Genomic DNA, 24,059 nt, shown 5'->3' on the forward strand with positions numbered 1-24,059 from the left:
ACCTTCAATTAAATAACAAAAATGAGGAGATGGAGAATCCTCATATATCATTTGAAAAAGATTTTGCCTTGCAAAGAACATGTGACATTTTCCGTATCATTAGTCGGTTGTACACGTGCATGTGCACATGCCCGGGCCACTTCCACTCTGGGGCCTTAATTTCTTCCTTTGTGCAGATAGTTGCATTAGATGATTTCTGAGGTGGGTCCTCTTCGGCTCTTAAATTTCTAAAATCTGAAATCATATGTATCAGGTACCTTTCCTCTCTGGGTCTCTCCTGTGATGAGTAGTGAATAGACACAGGAGAAGAAATAATTTTGTCTCAACTATTGATAATGTTTGCAAAGGTGGTTGGTTAATCTTTCCTTGAACTTGTCACTGAATGAATAGCAAAAATGATTAAGAATTTCTAACTTTCAGTTTTTGAGTATTTGAGTCCACAAGCTTCAGAGTAAAATTAGCAATTTTCAGAGAATAGGCAAAAGTTACCTTTCTAAAACAAAATTCAGGCAACTTTTCAAGTATTGCTCTCTCTGGTCTGCACTGTGACCTTGTTTCAGGCCAATCAGCTGGTGCTGTTATCATTTCATTGGAATGCCTGTTCCTGCAGCCCACCACCTCAGGGCAGCTGAGAAAGGATTTTATGAGCCTTTTTTGGGCAAACCTTATATTTAGGTAGCAGTAATACAGTTTTTTTAACTTTCATTTTTTAATATAGGTAGGGCTATACCTACTCAAATGTTATATTGTAGCATTATTAAATTTTAAAAAATCACCTTGATACACTGGGAATCATAATTGAGCACCATTTCTTAAAGTAGCTTTAAAATTTTTTTCAGCCTATTTAAAGAAAAGTAGTTACAAGTGTAAGAAAATGGCTCTAACTCCAGAATGATCTTGAGAAATAAATTTGATTCTCTGTAGTCATTGATTGGGGAAAAGACAAGTCTTTGATTAAGGATGGTCAGCGTTTTAATTTTCTTTATTAAGACAGCATTTCTTAAAAAACTTCAGTTTTTCTGCTTTGTTCTGTTTTTATAATTACCTTCATACTACTTGCCATAGTCTCATTCCATTATTATTGTAGTATTTAAAAGTATTCTTTTTTTCACTTTATTTATATAATAAATTTTATGTTTCCATGTATAAAATAACTACTTACCTGTGATATATATAAGGTAACCATAAAAATGTGTATGCACCAAAACATGTTATACATATACAACAAAATATGAATGTGTACCCAAGCTATACTATTGACTTTAAAAATAAAAAAAATTAAGTAGAACAGTGCAATATTGTATGTCATTGATTTACAGAATTTCTGGGCTGTGAAATAGGGTTTGCTAGTCACTAATAATTACACAGTACATTGCCCGTTTGAGATGAAAATGGGGTTTAAAGTTAATTATGCACAGCTATTTAAAAATGTTTAATATCAGTCAGCATATCTATGAGTAGGAAAACATAAAAAATATTTAACCATCTCTCCAATGCTAAAAATTAATTTTTTATCAATCAAAATGATATAAGTGGTTTTTCCTCAGCAAGCTTTTATTTCAAGAAACCGTCTGGAAGGCTCTTCTGGATGTACTCTTCAGAACATGTCTTTATTTAATAACTCCCAGTTTTGCTAAGTATCAACAAAACTATCAATTCCTCATGTTTAGGATATTTGCAACAAGTGTTTCTGATAAGTTAATAATAACTAGGTAATTCACACAATTATATACAGATTGGAAGACTGAATGAACAAGTGAAAGGGTTTCCAACCAGGGTTCAGTCTTTTTTTTTTTTTTTTTTTTTTTTTTAACCAGACACTCAGACATTGCACTTACAAACTCCTAGGTTAGTTATGCATACCATGTGATTGAATCCCAGAGAGGTGATGTGATACAGGAGGCTCACATAGTTGTCTCAGCCAAGACCAGAATACATTTCTAACAGACTCCTGAGAATCTCTTCTCATAGTTCAACTCAGCTGCCTCTGAGCAAGCTGGACTGGACTAGAACTTCAGCCTTGCCTTCATCTTCTTCAAGCACTTGATCCTGGGTTCCAGCTGTGCCCGGCAGGAGCTGACCTTGCTTAGGTAGGGGTTGTTCCTCTGTTTTCTAGTTATCTAACCTCAGCTGCCCCACCCCTACTCTAAAATCTCTAAAGCAGGATTCTGTGCAAGAACCTAGATATATTGGGCAGCCTCCATGGTGCAGCGGTTTGGGGCCGCCTGCAGCCTGGGGTGTGATCTTGGAGACCTAGGATCGAGTCCCACGTTGGGCTCCCTGCATGGAGCCTGCTTCTCCCTCTCCCTGTGACTCTGCCTCTCTCTCTCTATGAATAAATATATAAATAAAATTAAAAAAATAAAAAGAACCTAGACATATTTAGGAATGTGCCCTGTGCACACACCCTGAGTCATAATAAGCCAGATAGGGAAACTTCAGCAGCTTCCAGACTTTTTTCTCATACCTGTCCCCTCCCTCCCTTCTTATCCATTGTTCCCCTTGCTGCCTTTTCTCCCAGCTTGTCCCTACCTTTGCAGTTGGGGCTCCCTTCCTCTCCTGATCCATCAGTATGGCACCTGCTGTCAAGTCACCTGGTTCACTACAACAGTCCTTCAAGCATACTTCAGCAAACAGCCATCATGTGAAGAATTTGGTGTCTAATGAAAACAAATTTAAAAATTGTTTGGTAAATTTGTGGACTGACAGTATTTGTTGCTTCTTCATTGCTTTCATTACATAAATTTGACCATTTTCTTCTTAAAGATACTAGTCTCATTCCATAAAGGAACTGTGGAAAGGATGACATTACACATATTTCATGACTTGTTAACAGCTTTGGATGTAAAATAAATTAGTAGATGAAGGAAAAGAGAGAAGATTGAGATTCATAGTCAGCCTGGGCATTGGGATGATGCCAAGTTTTATCTATCTCTGCTGACCCAGGTCTTTGGTAATAGGAACAATAAGGAGTGTGCTCTATTTATGAGCCTGAAGGGCCAGGGTCAGATCAGTTCAGCAATATTTTAAAACATCACTTTTCAACTTATGGCTTCTCTCTCATACATCACTAGTCCTTCTCTCTGAACCATTTCATCCCCATCAGTGTATACACATGTTCTGGAAACATCCATCTTCAAGTGAATAAAGCAAAACCAGCCCAAAGAAAAAACAAAAATCTCAAATGTCCTTTGACTCCACAAACCCTCCAGCTGACACCACATATTTCTTCACTATTTTACAGAAAAACATCTCTTAAAAATTGTGATCTATCAAAAAAAAGTTGTGATCTATCTTCACTGCCTCCAACACCTCCTTCTTTCCCTCCTCCAGCCTGAGTCTTGCAATTTGTTTTTCATACCAACTACTCAAATAATCTAAAAAAAAAAAAAAATCACATTTCTCTATGTTGCCTAATTATATGGGAACTTTTCTTAAATTATCTAACTTCTGAGTAATATTTAATCAGTCCACTATTCCTTCTTTCTGTAAATATCCATTTATGAGTTTTTGTGACACCACACTATCTGGCTCCTAATGTCTTATTGGCTGCTCCTTTTCAGTCTTTTTTCATGGCCCCTTTTATATCAGACCTTTAAATTTTGGAATTTCCAGGGGTCAGTCCTAGTCCTTCTTTTCTTTAATTAGTTGGCCTCTTGGATGCTATCTTGTCTCACAGTCTTAAATACCTTCTATCACTGATAATTCAAATTTATTTATTCCCCACTCATATCATCTGCCACTATGAAGCTTTAGTCAATAGTCTAGTCTTCTAACAATGGAACCCCCATCAAAAACCTGTTCCTTTCCAAGACTCCTGTAATCGCAGTAAAAATGGCTGCTCAATCTGTCTGTATCGAATTCATTATGAAGTCCAGATCTTTACATCTTTCAAGTACTTCTTGGGGCATGTGGGTGGCTCAATTGGTTAAGCAGCTGCTTTTGGCTGGGGTCATGATCTTAAGGTCCTGGGATCAGGCTCTGTGTTCAGCAGGGAGTCTGCTTCTCCCTCTGCTTCTCCTCTTGCTTGTGCTTTCTTTCTCTTAAATAAATAAATAAATAAATAAATAAATAAATAAATAAATAAAATCTTAAAAAAATATTTCTCAACTCCATTGACTTGTCTCCATATTGGCAACCTCCACCTGAATGAATCCAACTAACATCATCTCTCCCCCAGAAAACTGAAATTAACCTCAAATCTTGTCTTCCAGTTTCTATTCTTGCTCTTAATCTACCTAAGTCTTTACACATCAGCTAGAATGATCTTATGCAAGAATAAAAGAAATCATGTTTTCCCCTACTTTTATATCCATTCATTGGCTTCCAATCCTTCTTAGGAAAAATCCAAATATTTTCAATGTCTTTTAAGCTCCTTAGTAATCTATATACTCCTCTAACTTTATCTTATAAAGTTATAAGATAACTTTATATCTTCATATAAGAAGATATATGAATACGGTCTCCCTCTTCAGTTATCTCCAGACAACTCTCCTCCTTTCTAATCCTTCAGCATAAATAGCTCTTTCATCTGTTAGAGGTTTTTTACTTGCTATTCCTTCTGTGTAGAATGTTCTCTCCTCAACTTATATCATAGTTGGCTCTTACTCATCATATTTTTCTTGACACAAATATGGTCTCCTAAGAGATTCCTTTACTGATGACTGCAAAGTTGACCTCACCTACTACCACATCTTACTGTTCATTTTCTTTACAGCACTTAAAAAAAGTAAAAAAATATATCTAATTTTGACTATTCTTTATCTTGCTGTGATCATGACAGGCAAACACCTTGTCTCCAAAATGCCTGAAACATAGTTTCATTAATTAGTTATTTGCTAAATCTTGAGTTATAGGAACTTGTTGATTTTGGGAAATCAGGACACATGAAAATATCTATATAGCTCAAGAGAAGTATCAAGTAATATTATAAAGCAGTATCTAATTAAATTCTATATGAAAAGAACAGCAGGAGTTCTATATGCATTTGAAAGAAGTAGAAAATATTTGTAAAAGGAAAGATTCTATAGGTGTGAAGTAGAAGGAGCTAAAGAAAGCCAAGTTATAATAGGGAAATGCAAGTGCATGAAGATTTGAATTAAGTAAACAGTTTGTCTTGATGTACAATTCAGAAATGAATGGGCTGCAAAGTTATATTAGGGAATATTTCTTATAGTTTTAAATTTACTAGGTTGAGAAATTTAGACTTTTCATGAAATGAGTAAAGAATCAGGGGAATATTGGGCCTAAGGAACAGTAGTTGATGTTGATAGTAATGTGATAGACTTTACTATCATATATTATATTACTATCATATAATTTAATGAAGGGGTCAATCATGAGTGAAAAAAGGAAGAGAGGATATATGAGGAATGACTAAGACACTATTATATTTATCTCCATAATAACTGATGAGAAACACGGTGGTAGGGGCTATGAAAAGAGAAATGAAGGGATGTGCATAGAAGACATTTCAAGGAATAACAGAAGAATTGTTGGTTCGATATGAATTCAATAAGAATTAGAATGAGTGAAAGATCACTGGCATATTATTGTTGACATTGGAAAAAAAAGACAAATTTGAATCTATGTAAAATACACACACACACACACACACACACACGTACTTGAAAAGTATCATTATTCACAGATGGACATGGTTGTGTACCTAAAACTTCCAAAAGAATTTATAAACAGATGATTCAAATTAAAAAGTGAATTTAGTAAGTGTGCTGGTTGTAAATTCAATATAAAAGAATCAAATTTAGGGGAATCCCTGGGTGGCTCAGGGGTTTAGCATCTGCCTTTGGCCCAGGGTATGATCCTGGAGTCCCAGGATCCAGTCCCACATTGGGGTCCCTGCAGGGAGCCTGCTTCTTCCTGATCCTGTGTCTCTGCCTCTCTCTCTCTCTGTGTCTCTCAGGAATAAATAAATAAAATCTTTTTTTAAAAAAAACAAAGAATCAAATTTAAAATATATAGCAGCAAGCAACCATAGTAAATAAGATTTTTGAAAGATTTGGTTAATAATAGCATCTACAAAAATCAAAGACCTAGGAAAAATTGAATGAAAGCTGCGCAAAACTTCAACACAAAAAACTATAAAACTTTATTAGTAAGGGATTAAGTAAATGAAGTGATATTGTATGGTACTAGATTGTAACATTGTAAAGATGTCAGTTCTCCCCAGAATAATATATAGATTTAATATCTATATATTATATATATATCTCAATCAAAATCAATTTGTGGGAATTGATAAGTTAATTCTAAAATTCATCTGCAAAGGCAAAGGAGGTAAGAATAGTCAGGGTGATCCTGAAGAAGATAAAGAAAGTTGGAGGATTTATATCACAAGATATTAATCTCCATTAGAAAGCTACAGTAATTAAAATAGTGTGGACTTTCATATAAAGGTAGATAAACTAATGAAATGGAATAGAAAGTCTAAACTCAAGCACACACACATTAATGAAGACTGTTGTTAAGTCTGATGTATCTTTTCATTTTCTGTTTAAATTTATATTTGCCTATGTATTATAGGAGTCTATATTTCATAAAGGAAATTTCTAGATTTCACATTTAATAGATGTGTTTTGCACATAGTATAGAATCAATAAAAATTTTATGTTATTTTAAAGAAGTTAAGTTTCATTCTGTCATTCAACAGATATTTACCAAGTGCTTATTATTTATTATGGGCCTAGCGCTATTCTAGAAGATTCTGATAGGTTGATTGTATCAAGAGCCTCCCTTTCTTACACCTCTGTATCCAAAGCCTTTGATAGTATCCTGGCACACCAATTTTGGGCTTGGCCAATGTGACTTGATTGGACCAATGAAACAACTGCAAAGTTAATGAAATATTAATGAAATATTTTTAAAATGTTTGCACATTTCTGTTCCCTTTTACAGAACCCTGCTACTAACTACCATGAGAACAAACCCAGGCTAACCTGCTATAGGGATGTGAGAGACATGCAGAGAGAAAGGAGCCAAGGCATTGCAGCTAAGGCCATCCTAGACCCATGAGCCTTCAGCTACGAGCCAGCTGGCCAAAGACTCATGAATGAAACCAGCAAGAATCAGCCAAACCTGGCACAGATTTCCTAGGGGAGCTGCCCACAGGGAAACTACCTATAGATCCATAAACATGTGAGAAATAGTAAATGACTATTGGTTAAAACTACTAAATTTTAGAGTGGTTTGTTGATTAACAGTAGCTAACCAATCTAATGAAGGAGATACAGCATTAAATAAAACATGCAGAAACTCTGCTTTCATGGTAATTTTCAAGTAATAAATATACATTACATCAGATGGGGATAAATGCTCGGGGGAGATCTACTTCAACATAGCTGAATTATATGTAGCCAATAAACATTTCCTGTTTAAATAACAAAGGAGAAATAAACTGCACAATTGCTTCTTTTTAAAAATAAATTTTTAATTAAGAACAGTTTTAAATTTACAGAAAAAAATTGTGACGATATTACAGAGCTCCATATTTCCCACATCCAGTTTCACTTATATGAACATTTTACTTTGGTAGTGTACATATAATTAAGGGATCATTATTGATAACTCAGTGCTAAGTCCACACTTTATTTAGACTTCCTTCATTGTCACCTAATGTCCTTTATCTGAATTTCATCCAGGGTGTCATTTACATCTAGTAGTCATGTCTCCTTGAATCCTCTTTGATCTGGCAATTTCGCAGATTTTCCTTGTCTTTGATGACCTTGAGAATTTTGAGGCATACTGGTCAGGTCTTCTGTACAATGTCATTCAATTTACATTTGTCCATTTTTCTCATCATTAGACTGGGATGATGTGTTCTTGGTCAGAAGACCACAAAAATAAAGTGCCATTTTATTCACATCATATAAAGGTTCCTATTATTGACAGGACTTTACTGTTGATGTTGACCTTGATCACCTGACTGAAGTAGTGTTTGTTCATTATGAAGTTTCTTCATTATAAAGTTACTCTTTTCCCCCTTTTTCTATTCTGTAATTTTTGGAAAGAAGTTATTGTGAGCAGCCCAGAATTAAGGAATAAGGAGTTATGGTTAAGCTCACTGAGGATAGAGTATCTATATACATCATTTGGCATTTGTCTGAGTGGGAGATTTGTCACTTTTCCCCTATTTGTTATTCAATTATTTTTTATATCCGCACAGTCATGGGTATTTATTTTATATTTGGTTATAATTCAATTCTACTTCGTTTTGTTACTCAGATTGTTCCAGCTACGACAGCTAGGAGCTGTTTCAGTTGGTGCCTATGTGTCCTTGACATACTCCCATTGTTGTGTGTGTGTGCATGTGTGTGCATGTGTGTCCCCATCTGTCTATGTACTTGGGCATTTCCTTCCTTTCTGGTTCTATGAGATGATCAGGATTATCCTGTGTCCTCCCTGCCACTGTTCTAGACTCAGACATTTTTCCAAGGAGTGGAATCTTGGTTCCTTTTTTTCCCCTCTTTTAAAAGATTTATTTATTTATTTGAGAAATAGGGAGAAACACATGGGGGAGGGGGAGGGGGAGGGAGAGGGAGAGAGAATCATAAGCAGACTGTGCTGAGTGTGGAGTACGATGCCAGGCTCCATCTAGTGACCCAGAGATCAGGACCTGAGCCCAAACCAAGAGTCAGACACTTAACCGAATGTACCACCCAGGTGCCCCTCTTGGTTCCTTTTTCTTTTTTTTTTTTTTTTAATTTTTATTTATTTATGATATACACAGAGAGAGAAAGAGAGAGAGGCAGAGACATAGGCAGAGGAAGAAGCAGGCTCCATGCACCGGGAGCCCGACGTGGGATTCGATCCCGGGTCTCCAGGATCGCGCCCTGGGCCAAAGGCAGGCGCCAAACCGCTGCGCCACCCAGGGATCCCTTTTTTTTTTTTTTAATAATAAATTTATTTTTTATTGGTGTTCAATTTGCCAGCATACAGAATAACACCCAGTGCTCATCCTGTCAAGTGCCCTCCTCAGTGCCTGTCACCCATTCACCCCACCTCCCACCCTCCTCCCCTTCCACCACCCCTAGTTCGTTTCCCAGAGTTAGGAGTCTTTATGTTCTGTCTCCTTTTCTGACATTTCCCATCCATTTCTTCTCCCTTCCCTTCTATTCCCTTTCACTATTTTTTATATTCCCTAAATGAATGAGACCATATAATGTTTGTCCTTCTCCAATTGACTTATTTCACTCAGCATCATACCCTCCAGTTCCATCCACGTTGAAGCAAATGGTGAGTATTTGTCATTTCTAATGGCTGAGGAATATTCCATTGTATACAGAGACCACATTTTCTTTATCCATTCATCAAATATTAGTTGACCATAAATTTGAGGGTCCACTTCTGGATTCTCTATTCTGTTCCATTGATCCATGTGTCTGTTTTTGTGCCAGTACCACACTGTCTTGATGTTGGTTCCTTTTTCTGAAGAATATTATTAGAAACTAAGATTTCTGTGTGAGGTATGCTCATTGCTACTAGGATGTTGTTACTTCTAGGTTCTTGCAACCGACAGAGCCAAGATTGTCTATACACAATTGCCTTTTCAGGGACTAGAACATTGTCTATGTATTGATTACAATAATTAATATATACTTACATGAAAAATTGTTTATTGTCTTCAAAAAGTCTATAACCTCTATAGGTTTGTTATTCTGATTCCCGGTAACTGGAAGGATATTTTATACCTTCAAGAAGTAATCCTTAAAATTCCACACTTAGAAGAAAGAATTTTCTTTCCTATGAATCCTCTTTATTAGTGCTTGGTTACTGATTTATTGCCTGGTAATGATAATTAAGGTACAGTTGAGGTCACTTATATTGGAATAACTTTCACAATTTTCTGATTTGAAAGTCACATGTTCTTTTGCTTAAAACCTTAAAAATTTCTGCTGAGGAAGCCACTTTGAATAAGCAGGCCCATCCCATGCTGTTTTTAAAAATATAGTATAGTCACTTTTACCGAGAAGTAAGGAAAGATTCCTAGAAAATTTGGAGAATACAAATATATTCACATATGTTTTAAATGATATTGAACACTGAAAAAGATTACAACGTACTAAAACTCTTTTTGGCAAATCAAACATGAAATATTCCACATGATTGTCTTCAATAACAGAAAGCAATATAAGCATTAAAATATTCTAGCTCAAGAGCTTAACTTTGTTTTCTTTCTGAAATATATTTAAAATGTGTTTAGACTCTTCAACAGAAGTCTGTTCTAAATTGAATTTTTCTATTTTGTATTAACTTTATAATTGTTGTTATATGCATGAATTTTCTTTTTGCTTCATGTAAAATATTGATAAACTTAGAGATACTAAGTGGTATAATTCATTTTTTGCCCCTATTAAATTGCCCCAGCATGCCATGTTGCTTGAGTTAAAGTGCCTATTTTTATGATTATGAAATATTTTAGTTACACAAAAATCTATACAGTAATATAATGAACATATTTGCAGCCAACATAGAGCTTAAGAAGAAAAGTTATTGCAGAAATAGCTGGCACATCTTGTTTTCCCTCTTCCCCTAAGCTTTCTCTCCAGATATAATCACTACCATGATTTTATGTTTATCACTCTTCTGCATGCTCTTTTAATTTTAGGATATGTGTGTCGATCCATAAACACCATACAATGAAATGTCATGTCTTTTTTTACTTCAATAAATATGTGGCATCACCCTGTGTATATCATTTAGCAACTTATTTTTTTCATTCTGAGTCTTTTTTTTTTTTTTTTTTTTGAGACTCGTCTGTGTTTCTCTACCTAACTATACATCAGGGGTTGTAAACTACAGCCTGCAGGCTAGAGCTGTATCACTGCCTGTCTTTGTACAGTTGTATTGGAATATTGGCCATGGGATGTAGTCGGCCTTACATATTGTCTATGCTGCTTTCTTGTCACAGCAGCAGAGTTCAGTAGTTGTGACAGAAACTTATGACCTACAGAGCCTAAAATATTTACTACCGGGTCTCTTACAAGAGAAGTTTGCGAACTCTTGCTGTAAATCATTTGGCTTGTTTGCTCTATAGTATTCTATTATATGAATATAATGGAATTATAAACGTTGGTTTTTCTCTGCTAGGTAATTATGCTTTTTCCAATGTAAATGTTGCCAGCTTTTTTGTTACTAGTTGATGATTCTAATCTTATATGAAATGTAAAATCATACAACTAGGTTTATCAACACAGGTGTAGAATGTAAGTGTGAGAATATTGAATGAGAGTTTTGGTAATTCACCTAAATAGTCCATGTGTCTGTTTATAGCTTGCATTACAGCATGGAGGTCTTGTTTTTCTCTTGATTTCTATTGTGCAGTTATCTCCTCAATCATTAAGGTTTCTTTTGGGGCAGTGAGTTGTTCTTGTATTTGTATGCAACCAAATATGGCAGAGGCCACGGAAAATGTGAAACTGAAGAAATATAGGTTAGTCCCTTAGCACATAACCCATTGCTCTTGGCAAAATCTCAACTCTGCTGTAGGAAAAATACAAAGGTATGACCTTCAAAAGAAACCAATGAAATGCTCACCGAGACAGATGCCCAACAAAAACACATCCTGAAATGAATTACAGATTGATGATGGAATTGAAAAGAGAGAAGTTAATGCTGAAAAAATCCTTCAACTGTTCTTTAAGGGATCAAGGGAATGAAATACACCTGCCTTCTGGTAAACATGCATAGCAAGACATTCCCATCTATCATTTCATGTTCTGAAAGGCAGCAACGCTATTCTGATTTCAGAATCTTGAATTTCCTTAATGAGTTCTCTCCTGGAATATCACAAGCTGTTCTATTAAATCAGTTTCAGGAGACTTAAGCAGGATTTGTATTAAAGTGATTGTATATCTATCATTTTGGCAAAAGAAAAAGTGAGACTGGCTAAAGGAGAATGCATTGTGGCATCCCCACACCTGAATTTATTCTATTTTTCAACTTTCTCCTCACACAAGTGTTGCTTAATGTGGGCTGAAGCCATCCATTTAAGCATGACTTATTCATGCTCAAAAAATGATTGATTTAGACAGCCAATGAAATGCTGAACTCCCTATTCCTACTGCTTGACATACTTGCACTACAGATACTGATGGTTTCAAGCAGCAAGATTGACTATATGGAGGATCAGCTGGAATGCCAAGATGGATCAGTGACAGCCACGGTGACTTTTAAATGCAGTTATAACCATAAAAAGTGACTGGATGAAAGTGGTGCAATGGAAGTCCATCTATCCCTCACAGTGGCTTCAATAGAGGATCTGGGGAGTTGTTAAGCTACCAGAGCATGCTGCTTTCTCACCAGTAGGTTGGCATAGGTTATGCTGGTACCAGTAAATTGGAGTCCTTCTTAAATATCACCACTAGATACAAGGAATTAGCACATGTGAGGGTGTTAGGAGAGATCAAAGCTGATTTTTCCAAACCTGTATTACTAAAGCATCATTTCTAGGGATCAAAAGTGTTTTTCATCTTTAGCCACGGTGAGAACAAATTTATCCTAACACCAAATCCTAAGGTGTGGATCAAGTGGTATTCTCTTTATAAGAAAAAAATAACCCCCCCCCTTTTTTTTACAAGAATTTTAACTATAGCAATCAATCCATAAGCAACATTTACCTCTGAAAAGGAATTTTTTTTTTTGAGTAAATTCCCCACCCACAGTAGAGCCCAACACAAGGCTTGAATTCACAACCCTGAGATCAAGACTTGAGCTCAGATGAAGGGTCAGATACTTAATCAACTGGGCTACCCAGGTGCTCCCTTAAAAGGAAATTTTAAAAGCTTTGTGCTTTGCTTCCTTTGGGACATACACATGGAGTTTATATATCAGCTAAACGTATTTTAGAATTGTGAAGAAAGTCTCATTTCTCCCTCCTTCCTTCTCTCCTTTCTTTCTCCCTTCTTTCACATTTATTCCAATATTTATTGGAGACAGTAAATAGGCATTAGGCACTAGAAGGGCTGATGGTCATATGCAGTGTGCAATTATAGTATCCAAAATATTTCTAACTGGTTTATTCATGTGTTTTATCAGCGGCCAAATATTCTATCACCACTGATATTAAACATATTAGTCAATGACATACTCAACCTATGGAGTTTCTGCCCTCATGGAGTTTGTGCCTTTATGACTTTTTTTCCAGTGAACTTTCTACTTAAATAAGTGGCCTAAGGGATTATTTTAAGAACAGGGATCCCTGGGTGGCACAGCGGTTTGGCGCCTGCCTTTGGCCCAGGGCGTGATCCTGGAGACCCAGGATCGAATCCCACGTGGGGCTCCTGGTGCATGGAGCCTGCTTCTCCCTCTGCCTGTGTCTCTGCCTCTCTCTCTCTCTGTCTGTGTGACTATCATAAATAAATTTAAAAAATTAAAAAAAAAAAAAAAAAAAAAAAAAAAAGAACAGTAAGCATTTCGTAAATAATAATTTGAAAAGCCCACTGAGAAGCTAAGAAGCCTAAGCTTTTCATCCTGTGTGTCTTAAATCTGTTAGGACACCTTCAGTGTCTTCAGAAGTATGTTCTAAATTGGTATTCTCAGCATCACAAATTCTGTCAGATACAAAGGATACTAAGGTGTGGTCTGTATTTTATAAGCTGTAGTCATATTTGGGAAGAGAGGACATAAAAAGGTGAACAAAACCATGACAGTTTACTAGTAAGGATTGGAAAAGTGAAGTTACAATTACAACTAAATATAGCTAAAGCAGTCATCAGTGTAAGTCTCAATTTATTTATCTGAAAGATTGGGTTAATAATATAACCAACCTCCATACAGGTTTTGAGTATTAAATAAAATATCTATACAAAATGTTTATCATAGTGCCTGTCTAATTGTAAGTCCTCAATGAAGGTTATGTACTACTGGTCAACCACCTCCACACTATATCCAGCAAATGGAATTGAAGAGTAGCTTCAAGGAGAGTATAAAGATTTTTTTTTTAAAATTTATTCATGAGAGAGAGAGAGAGAGAGACAGAGACAGAGACAGAGACACAGGAGGAGGGAGAAGCAGGCTCCATGCAGAGAGCCCGACGGGACTCGATCCCAGGACTCCAGGATCATGCCCTGGGCCAAAGGCAGGCACTAAACCACTGAGCCACCCAGGGATCCCCTCAAGCAGAGTATAATGTAGAATTGAGGAAGCCAGGAATGACCTCATTGTCCATTTTCCACTTTTATGTGCTGGTTGATTGCTTTCTATCCTAAGTCAATCAGGCAATTCTGGTTTTTATAAGATAGTTATACCAGGCTTCGTAATTTTTATAATCTTGACTGATGGTTTAATGAGATTAACAGGAAGAATTGTGTCCCATAGCATGCAAAATTTTACTTAAAAAAATCCCCATAGATATTTTTATATATTTTAAAATGTATTTTATATCCCAAATTTTGTGCTTCTTACTCCCTCACTAATGATTCACTCTACCCGGTATTCACATTGTGGGTTTCTCTCTTCACACCTATGCAGAATAATCTTGCTTTGAACCCAAATTTGAATAGGACACTCATCTAAGTTTTCTGTCCAACAAGCAACCTGACAATCAGCAGAATGTCCTTAGCTTGAAAGAAACTTCTTATGCTGTTGATTGTGGCTTATTGTTACACGGAAATAGAAATAGAAGCCAATAGGATACAATTTTCTCCATACAATACAAAAGGATACACTTTTTCTCCAGTTCACTCTACCGAATAAAAGAAATTAAAAAATGCGTTAATCAGTGATGGTGAATGACATTTAGGATTTTGAAACTGAGAAAATGCCATTGAATTTGGTGAGGAGATAGCTAATCTATTGTGGAATAATTTCAGTAATAATCCTGGCGGCAGAAAAACCAGATCATGATATTCCTTCAGTGAAGAAAATGTGTTTTTACCGCTTCCAAGTATATGTGATTATATTGCAATTTAGAGCCAAAAAAGAAAATGGTTAAGGAATGAACAGATGGTAATTAAGTGGAGACAGGAGCCAAAACTACTCTTTCAAAAAGTTTGTTAGTGAGAAAATATAGTGGACCAAAGTGCACAATATCAAGGAATAGCTTTTTTTTTTTTTAAAAAAAAAAAGAAGAATGTATAGAAATGAGTATATTGAAGATGAGAGAAGGTGATGAAATGGAAAGCAAAAGGGGAAAAAAAAAACCTCTGGAAAATATTTCTTATGTTGATCTAGAATGGCAAAACACAAGAAAGGCTAAAAATGTGGAGAAACTTTGGGGATGGTACAAACAGCGGAGTTACGGAGAAGTATTGAGGTGGCAAGAGAGCTGAGGGAAATTGGCATCAAGTTTTTTTACTTCTTCAAGACCTTAAATGGAATGGGGGAGGCCTTTAAAAAATCTGGTGTGAAGAATAAAAGCTAGTATGAAGGAAGTTACACCGGTCACTCTTGGTACCCCATCTGCATCCCCTTTACTGGCAGTGTGCCCACCTCTGACTGCCATGACTATTGGCTGCTAAGTTCTTGCAGCTGTACCCTCTCTAGAATAGGACCACCTCTTGGCTGCAGACCCCAGCCAGGTATTGACATAGAAGTGGGAAAACACCAACTCCCTTGACTCAAGGTGGGACCATCTCTGTGGGGGCAATTCATGACCTAGAGCTTTGCAGTGGAACAGAATAGCCTCCTGGTGAAACATATTCCTCCTTGCATTTTTCTCCCCATATCCTACCTAGCCTGCTTCCTCACTACTTGACTCCTAAGGGCATTGAATTTAATAAATCACCAGAACAAGAATCAGCTTTAGGGGACAGGGATGAATAAAAGAATCGGAGAACTGGAGAGAGGGTTTGATTGATGTCAGGCAGGGCTTATTTGTGGTGGAGTCCATCAGAGTATGGTGGTGGTGGTTGGATTTTTGCTTGTTTAACCTTATTTTTTAGCTGTCCTCAACAGGCACCAATGGAAGCAATGGAAGCAGCTGGTCAGTTGCCAGAGTAAAATGAAAAGTAATGGATGGTTCCAGAAAGGATAACTCTGAAAAATCTGACCATGAGATCTAAACTGGGAGGGGATACATAAAATCCAACAGTAGAGCTGTTAGGTAAGAGTGATCAAGCAAGAAAGCAGAAACTTACCTTCATTATCAGTTATATTTGCTCTCTGCCTTTACCTGTAGGTTCTCTGCAGTTCTTCAAGTCTCTGACCTGACCCTCGGATAATCCTACATAGCCCAGAGAGGCAAGGTCATGCCTTTGGGATGTGACAGTCTCAGCTGTCTTCAGCAAATTTAAAGACCATCCGTTACCCCAGGAAAGATGAAGTTGTGTATTATATGATGTTGTAAATACATTGAAAAACATCTGAGAGTTAACTGGGCCAGTTACCTGAACATATGAAAATATCCGAATCAATTCTCGCTCTTTGGTGACGAGGACATCATCGGAACTATCAAGCATTGCCTGTTCATATGCTGCAGGTAGGATAAATAAAATATAGACATGTATATTTTCTATTGAATTATGTTTCTCATTGTGATTTTTGTGACTTACATAAAACTTAGTAACAAATATTTATCATAAAACACAACGTAAAAAAAGTAAAACAACAAAACAAACAAAAAACACAATATAGCCTTATTTTATTATGCATTTTGAAGATGCACATTTTACTTATTGCATTCAGCGGGGATAAAAACCTTTCATTTTTACTTCAAGGGCTGGGTCATACTGTGGAATTTTTTTCTTTTTAGTAAATAGGAACTCTATTGCCAAAATGATATCAAACAGAAGTGGACCAAAAACAAAACAAAACAAAAAAAACAACTAACATTTGGAGACAAAAAAGGAAGTGACGCAGAAAGATTTTTGTTTGTTTGTTTTACATATGCTTATGTCTGGGAATTCAAAAGAGTTGGAGAAATGTGAGACACAAAATTGTGTCCTCCAACTTAACGTGACTGAATGAACATCAGTGTTGTAGGATCTATTAAAATTTCAGGGGCGCCTGGGTGGCTCAGTTGGTTAAACTGAGCCTGCCTTCAGCTCTGGGGGTGACCTCAGCACCCTGGAATCAAGCACCTGTGTCAGGCTTCCTGCTCAGCGGGGAGCCTGCTTCTCCCTCTCCCTCTGCTGCTCCCTCTGCTTGCAATGCGCACTCTTTCTCTCAAACAAATGAATAAAAATTAAAAAAAAGAGAAAATTTCAGAAAGATAGAACTTATTTAAATTATCCCAAAGAGATTTCTACCTTTCTACATCTTGAATATGATATAGTTTGGGTAAGAATAAAAGTAAAGTTCACCCAAATTGTACCAGATAGAGTGAAGCAAACAGAGATTCAAGAGAACACCATTGCCCTTGAGGTGTTGGTAAGCTAACTGGGAAAACAGAGGGTCAATAATTAATGCTACATTTTGGGTACATATACTAATGTACTTCAGAAACACAGGAAGAAGGCTTGGCAATGTGGAGGCCGAGAAAATTAAGGCCATTCCACTTCAAGTTTAGCATTAGCACAAGTACAGCCTTCTTAGACCCCTGGGAATAAGAGCTGAACTTTACAGGAAAAACTGCAGAATGTCCTTGACAGGGAATCCCATATCAGGAAGACAACAGAGCTCAGAATGCCCTTGGCAGGGAATCCCATATGAGATCTTAAGAAACTGCCCCACCCTTTCCCCTATATTGGAATGGAAAAAATTCCTCCACCCCTTCTGAAAATCCCCTAGACCAGCCCATAAAAAACCCAGCTGTAACCTCCTTGGGGGTCCAAGCCCCTGCTCTGCTGTGTGGAGTATATACTTGGACCCTAGCTCGAGCTTGTAAATAAACCCTCATGTGCTTGCATCGGTGTCGGCTCCTGGGTGGTTTCTCGGATTCCCAATCTTGGGCACAACAGCAGGAGTAGAATAGTCAGCGAGTCTTCAAAAAGAATTTCATTATTTTAGGGTTGGTAAGGAGCAGGACCCGACTGGATGCAGTGGAAAAACAGTGTCTATGCAGCTATCGGGACTGAGTGGTGGTGTAAGCAAAGAAAGGCTTTACGTCCTGAAGGTTAGGATTTAACAGAGGACAACAGCTGCCACCACGTGTCTCTTTATGTGTCCTATGACTTAGTGTGTCTGTTACCTGTTTTAATCCTCATAGTACGCTTATTGTTATTCCCACTTTTCAGATGGAGAGAGAGGCTCAGAAAGTGTTTGAGGCGTTCTGGATCTCACAGCTAAGAAGGGATGAAGCCAGCATTTATTCTAAGTCTTTGTGGCTCCAATCTTATTTTTTATCCTATGGTTTCCCTTTGAAGATTCTTAACTGGAGGAGAGCCATAAGGTGTTTATTGATAGTTAGGAACAGTTACTTTTTGTTTTTTTTTGTTTTTTTGTTTTTTTACTGGTGTGGATGGTGAACTAGAGGGGGGAAAAAGACTAAAGGATATCGAGGAGAGTAATTTGGCTCACATTCCAGCATTTCCATTTAATTCTTTCTTATAGTTTCCACCTCTCCGCTCCAATGACCTCCGGAATCTTGCTGGTAGGCTACCTTTCCTTTACAACAACCTTTATTATGTTAATCATAGTTAGTTACAACTTCCACGTCATCTTTGTCTCATTCTGAGGAATGCTTTATGCCTTCTGACTGTATTTCCTTGCCCTTTGGCGTGCTTTGGAATGTTTTGTTTGGCATGTGTGTAGGGAAGCAGATAGTGAGATAAATAGGTCTTTAGAGTGGGAATTTATGTTAATCAAGTCAGGAGTTGGGTTGTTTGAAGTCTGTGGTTGCTGTGAGCACCAGAAGCTGCAAATTCCTGTAGTGACTTCTCCCCTTTAGGTTTTTTGATCTTCCAGTTCTCCCAGCTGGACTGGAGGCTTGTTAGCCTGCCACCAGCTGCTCTGATTAAACCCCTGTCTCCAGAAGGCATACTGCCATGGTCTTCACAAGTGTTCCTTCTCCAGGGATGGAGGTTCCCCTTCTTCCCCCCAGAATAAGCATTTTCCAGTGTTCTCAGCGTGTCCTTGAGACACTCTCCCAGGGAGATTAGGGCTTTTATGGATTTCTTCTTAGGTGAGACAGGGAGATAGGCATAGGGCAGAGCTCTCTTCTCCTAGCTGAGGTGTTTTACTTAGGCTCTCAGGTGATATCATTTTCCCTGGAGATTGAGCCTCTTGCTCCATAAGGGAGAAGAGTCTGGATGGATTTTACAGTGGCTGCCTTTTCTTGTCTCCCGCTAGTGCCACAAGAGGAGATTTCTTCAGTTTCTCCCATGTCCTTTCCATGAGGGCCTGGAGGAGGAGCCTGGAGAAGGATGGGAACCTCCTTATGACTTCAGCCCCCAGGAGTTTTCACATTTTTACCAGCGATGCCCCAGAATCTCTAATATTTCTGCCAATATACACGATGTCCAGCAGTGGCTTCCTTGACACGTAAGCAAATCCTGTGTTTCCCTGCAAGTCTGTCTCTTCAGGATGGTACTAAAAAGCAACAGACGTAAAAGAACGCTCATCAGCCAGCCCCATAAAATAGAACAAAGGAGTGAAGAGCATAATAATGGATAATAATATGGATAAATATATGAGGTCTTTTCTTATTATTTAAATGCCTTTAAAAGAAAACAGCCTACAGAAAAATAATAACAGTAAGTCGCTGGATTTATAAACTGTAGAATGACAAACTGTGACAATATAGCAAAAAGTCCAGGAGGGAAGAAATTAATGTGTATTGTAAGATTCTTATATGTGAAGGGCACGTGTCCTCTGTCCTGTGGGTTCTCTAATGGGTCCAAGAAAAGTCCTTCATTTGCTGCCTGTCCATCTTGTTGGCTTGCTGTGCAGATGAGACCTCTGCTTTTGCAGCTCACCGTGTGTAAGTTGAAATCAAAGTCGTCCATTCACAATTAATCTGAGTCTTCTACTTAAAACAGATTTCTCGTAGATAACATACAGTTGGGCATAGCTGTTGTTTTTTTGGTTTTTGTACTTTTTTTTTTAACCCAGACTGACAATCTGCCTTTTAATTGGAGTATTTGGAATATTAATGTTCATGATGACCATCGATATGGTGAAGTTAAATCTACCACCTTCCTGATTGTTTTCTTTGTCACGTCTGTTCTTGGCTTCTTTTCTCTTCCTTGTCTGCTTTTTTAATTCTTCCGGATTAAGTATGTATTTAGAATGATTCCCAATTTTACTTTCTTTGCTCACTAAATGTAATTCTTTGTTTTATTGTTTTACTGGTGGCTTTGGACGCCACATTCTACGACTTTCATTTATCATGGTCTCTCATCAAGTGGTATTATAGTAATTGTAGCCCTTCACATATATTATAAGAATCTTACACTACACGTTAATTTCTTCCCTCCTGGACTTTTTGCTATATTGTCACAGTTTGTCATTCTACAGAGTTTATAAATCCAGCGACTTACTGTTATTATTTTTCTGTAGGCTTTTTTCTTTTAAAGGTATTTAAATAATAAGAAAAGACCTCATATATTTATCCATATTATTATCCATTCTTATGCTCTTCACTCCTTTGTTCTATTTTATGGGGCATCATTTTCCTTCTGGCTGCTGCGCGTTCTTTTACGTCTGTGGCTTTTTAGTCTGCTTCTGATGAGTTCTTTCAGCCTTTGGTAGTCTTAAAAGGATACTATTTCACCTCATTTTTGAGAGCTATGTTGCTGGGGATGAGATTCTAAGTTAATAGGTTATTAAAATTACTTTTAAGATCCTGTTTCATTGTATTTTTCTTGCACTGTTGGGAGAATTTACTGTCCTCTTTTTTTAAAAAAAGTCATTTATTCATGAGAGACGCAGAGAGAGAAAGAGAAAGAGGGGGAGGGGTGGGCAGAGACACAGGCAGAGGGAGAAGCAGGCTCCATGCAGGGAGCCCGATGTGGGACTCGATCCCAGGACTCCAGGACCACACCTTGAGCTAAAGGCAGACACTCAACCGCTGAGCCACCCAGGAATCCCAACTTACTGTCATCTTTATTTTTGTTGTTGTCTTACACTCAATGAGCTTTATTTTTGATGACTATTTTAAAGTTTTCTCTTTGTCACTGGTTTTAAACAATTTAGTTAGGAAGAAGCATCTTGGTATTTTCCACAAGTGTGTTATGCTTGGGGTTAACTGGACTTCTTAGATTTGTGGGTTCATAATTTTCATGAAATTTGGAAAAAAAATTAATTAATAAAAATTAAATTAAAAAAACATTATTTATTCAAATATTTTTCTGTGCTCCCTTTACACTCTTCTTTTTCAAATATTCAAATTGTATGTCTGCCTCACAACTTTTAGCCACTTTGGACACTTTAAAATCAGTGCTCTGTTTAGAATTTTCCTCCCTGTTGTAAGGTTCAGAATTTGCTTCTGAGTATCGAGTTGGGCCAAATATAGGGCTCACTTTTTTTGCTTCCCTTCCTACAGAAATTACAGCTCTGTGCTGTTGTTTCCTGAAGTCTGAAAACAGTAGTTTCAGAGATTTTGTCTAGTTTTTATTTGTGTGTGGCCATAGAGCAAATCTGGTGTGTGTCACTCTTTCATAGCCAGACATGGAATTACAAACAAATAAATAGAAAAATTTTCAATGTTATACTTCTCCAAATAAAAATTTATTAAATTTGAAAAGCGATTTCAAGGTACATATATTTCTTTATGGATAATTATAGTCCATGTTTTTCTAATCTTTAGTGTTTTACTAGTAATTGATATTTAAAAAACATTTTGGCCGCCTTTTTTTTTTTAAAGATTGTATTTATTTATTCATGAGAGACACAGAGCGAGAGGCAGAGACACAGGCAGAGGGAGAAGCAGGCTCCATGCAGGGAACCTGATGTGGGACTCAATCCCAGGTCTCCAGGATCATGGCCTGGGCCAAAGGCAGACACTAAATCACTGAGCCGCCCAGGGATCCCCCCCTTTTTTTTTTTTTAAGATTTAAAGATTCTGACCTTCTTAATTATTTTTCTAATACAGGCACATGAAGTAATGCATTTATCTTTAGGTCATCTCCTACATTCCAATGTTATAATTTCATCATTATTCAGTTCAGAATATCTTTTAATATCCTTTGTAATTGCTGATCCCATTGGTTATACAGGGATTTCTATATATTGATTTCTAACTTAACACTGTTTTTATCAGAACACCTAATCTGTATGATTTTGATCATTTTAAAATGATTTAGACATGTGTTTGGGCAGGCATAGGGTCTCTTCTAGTGAATATGGTTCATTTGAGAAAAATATGCATTCTGTGGTTGCCAAGTATACTGTTCTCCGAGTATCTGTCAATGAGGTTATTAATATTGCTCAAATTGTCTATATCCTTCCTGATGTGTTTTCTAGTGCTTTATCAATTTTTGAGACAAGTGGGTTAAAATCTCTAACTATGAATGTGATTTTTTCCTATTTCCCTATCAATTTTTCCCCAAAAATTTCTATGAATTTTTGCCATAATGTGTTTGGGAGTTTTGTTTATGTTTTTTTTTTTTTTTTTTAATTTTTATTTTATTTGCTTGACAGAGAGAGAACCAGGGAGCACAAGTGGGGGGAACAGCAGAAAGAGAGGGAGAAACAGACCCTCCCACACCCCTGTGAAGCATTGAGCCTGATGGGGGGCTTGATTCCAGGACGCTGGGATCATGGCCTGAGCCGAAGGCAGACGCTTCACTGACTGAGCCACCCAGGCACCCCTGGGAGTTTTATTAGGCTAGTTGACTCTTATAAGATATCCTTCTTTAACTGGTGTTATTGCTCACCTCAAAACCTATTTTGTCTGGTATTGACGTAGCCACACAAACTTTCATATGCCTCCTGTTTGCCTGGTATCTCTTCCCACTGTCTTGTACTTCTTAGTTACATGGTGTTGCAAGGTGTCTCTTGGGTCCCATGTTTCACTTCCAGACTCAGGCAGATCCTGGGTGCCTATCAAGTGAGGGAGGGGTTTCTCACTCTTTGCTGATTGTAAGCAGTAGTAGTGGTTGTCTCATACTCATTCCATGGCCTAGAGTGTGGGAGGCTTTCTCCTAAATTCCTGCTTCACCCTCAACCCTAGGCAAGCCCCAGGTAGCTGGGCTTTTTGACTACATCTCTCAGCACTAGGGGTTCATTCCCAGGGTAATGCCAGCTGCCTCACACGCCCTGGCTGCCAGGGTGTGAGAGTGTTTTCCTTGGGCTTCTAAGTCTGCCTGGAGGCACTGGCAGGCTGGCACCCTTGTGTTTTAGAGCCAGTCTCTCAGATCTTATTGACCTACACCAGTCTTTCTCTGAGCGCTCAGGAAGGGTCCATGGAACAGAATTGGCACAGCATGCACTTTCCTCTGCGTGGGGCTCCCAGGCTCTTAAACTGCCAGGCAAGTTTGCAATTGGCCTTTAAAAATGTGTTAAAAGAGGGCACTTGATGGGATGAGCACTGGGTGCTATACTATATGTTGGCAAATTGAACTTCAATTATATATATATACATATATACTCCTTCATGTATATAAACTAAAAAAATTAAAAATAAAAGAATAAACATGTGTTAAAAGTTCAGTTGCTGGGCAGCCCAGGTGGCTCAGTGGTTTAGCACCACTTTTGGCCCAGGGTATGATCCTGGAGACCTGGGATTGAGTCCCATGTTGGACTCCCTGTATGGAGCCTGCTTCTCCCTCTGCCTGTGTCTCTGCCTCTCTCTCTCTCTTTCTCTCTTTCTCTCTCTCTTTGTTTCTCACGAATGAATGAATGAATGAATGAATGAATAACTAACTAACTAAATAATTAAAATCTTTAAAAAAAAAGTTCAGTTGCTTTCTTTTCACCCGATTCCCTGGGTGACTTCCTCCTTCTTGCCAGCTCTGCCATACATGAAACAGTTCCGCATTCCATTTTTCCGAGGCAAGCTGTCACTTTTCTGATTTTCGTTCATTTGTTTACTTTGTGACATCACCTCTGTGATGGGCTCAAAATAATCATGATCTTGTAGGTTTTCCAGCCTGTTCTTGTCAGAGTGAGAATGATTTTCTTCTGTGAATTTCTACATAGCAAGTGGGAGCAGATTTCCTCAATCACTCTATTAACTGTCCGGTCATTAACACATCACCCTGTCAATCTCTACTTTCTAGGCG

At 37.5% G+C, this 24,059-nt stretch overlaps 1 long non-coding RNA gene across 1 annotated transcript in view; it reads right to left on the minus strand.

Moving 5' to 3' along the window:
* Nucleotides 1–1,419: 1,419 nt before the first annotated feature.
* Nucleotides 1,420–24,059, minus strand: part of LOC144284088 (uncharacterized) — a 69,828-nt gene continuing 47,188 nt past the window's right edge. Inside the window, exons 3-4 of the long non-coding RNA XR_013352529.1 lie at nucleotides 2,533–2,660; nucleotides 1,420–2,329 (exon numbers count right to left, since the gene is read on the minus strand). This is a non-coding gene — a long non-coding RNA (uncharacterized LOC144284088). The remainder of the gene's footprint in view (nucleotides 2,330–2,532; nucleotides 2,661–24,059) is intronic.

This window comes from Canis aureus, chromosome 15 (genome assembly GCF_053574225.1).
Source record: "Canis aureus isolate CA01 chromosome 15, VMU_Caureus_v.1.0, whole genome shotgun sequence".
Classification (NCBI taxonomy): domain Eukaryota; kingdom Metazoa; phylum Chordata; class Mammalia; order Carnivora; family Canidae; genus Canis; species Canis aureus.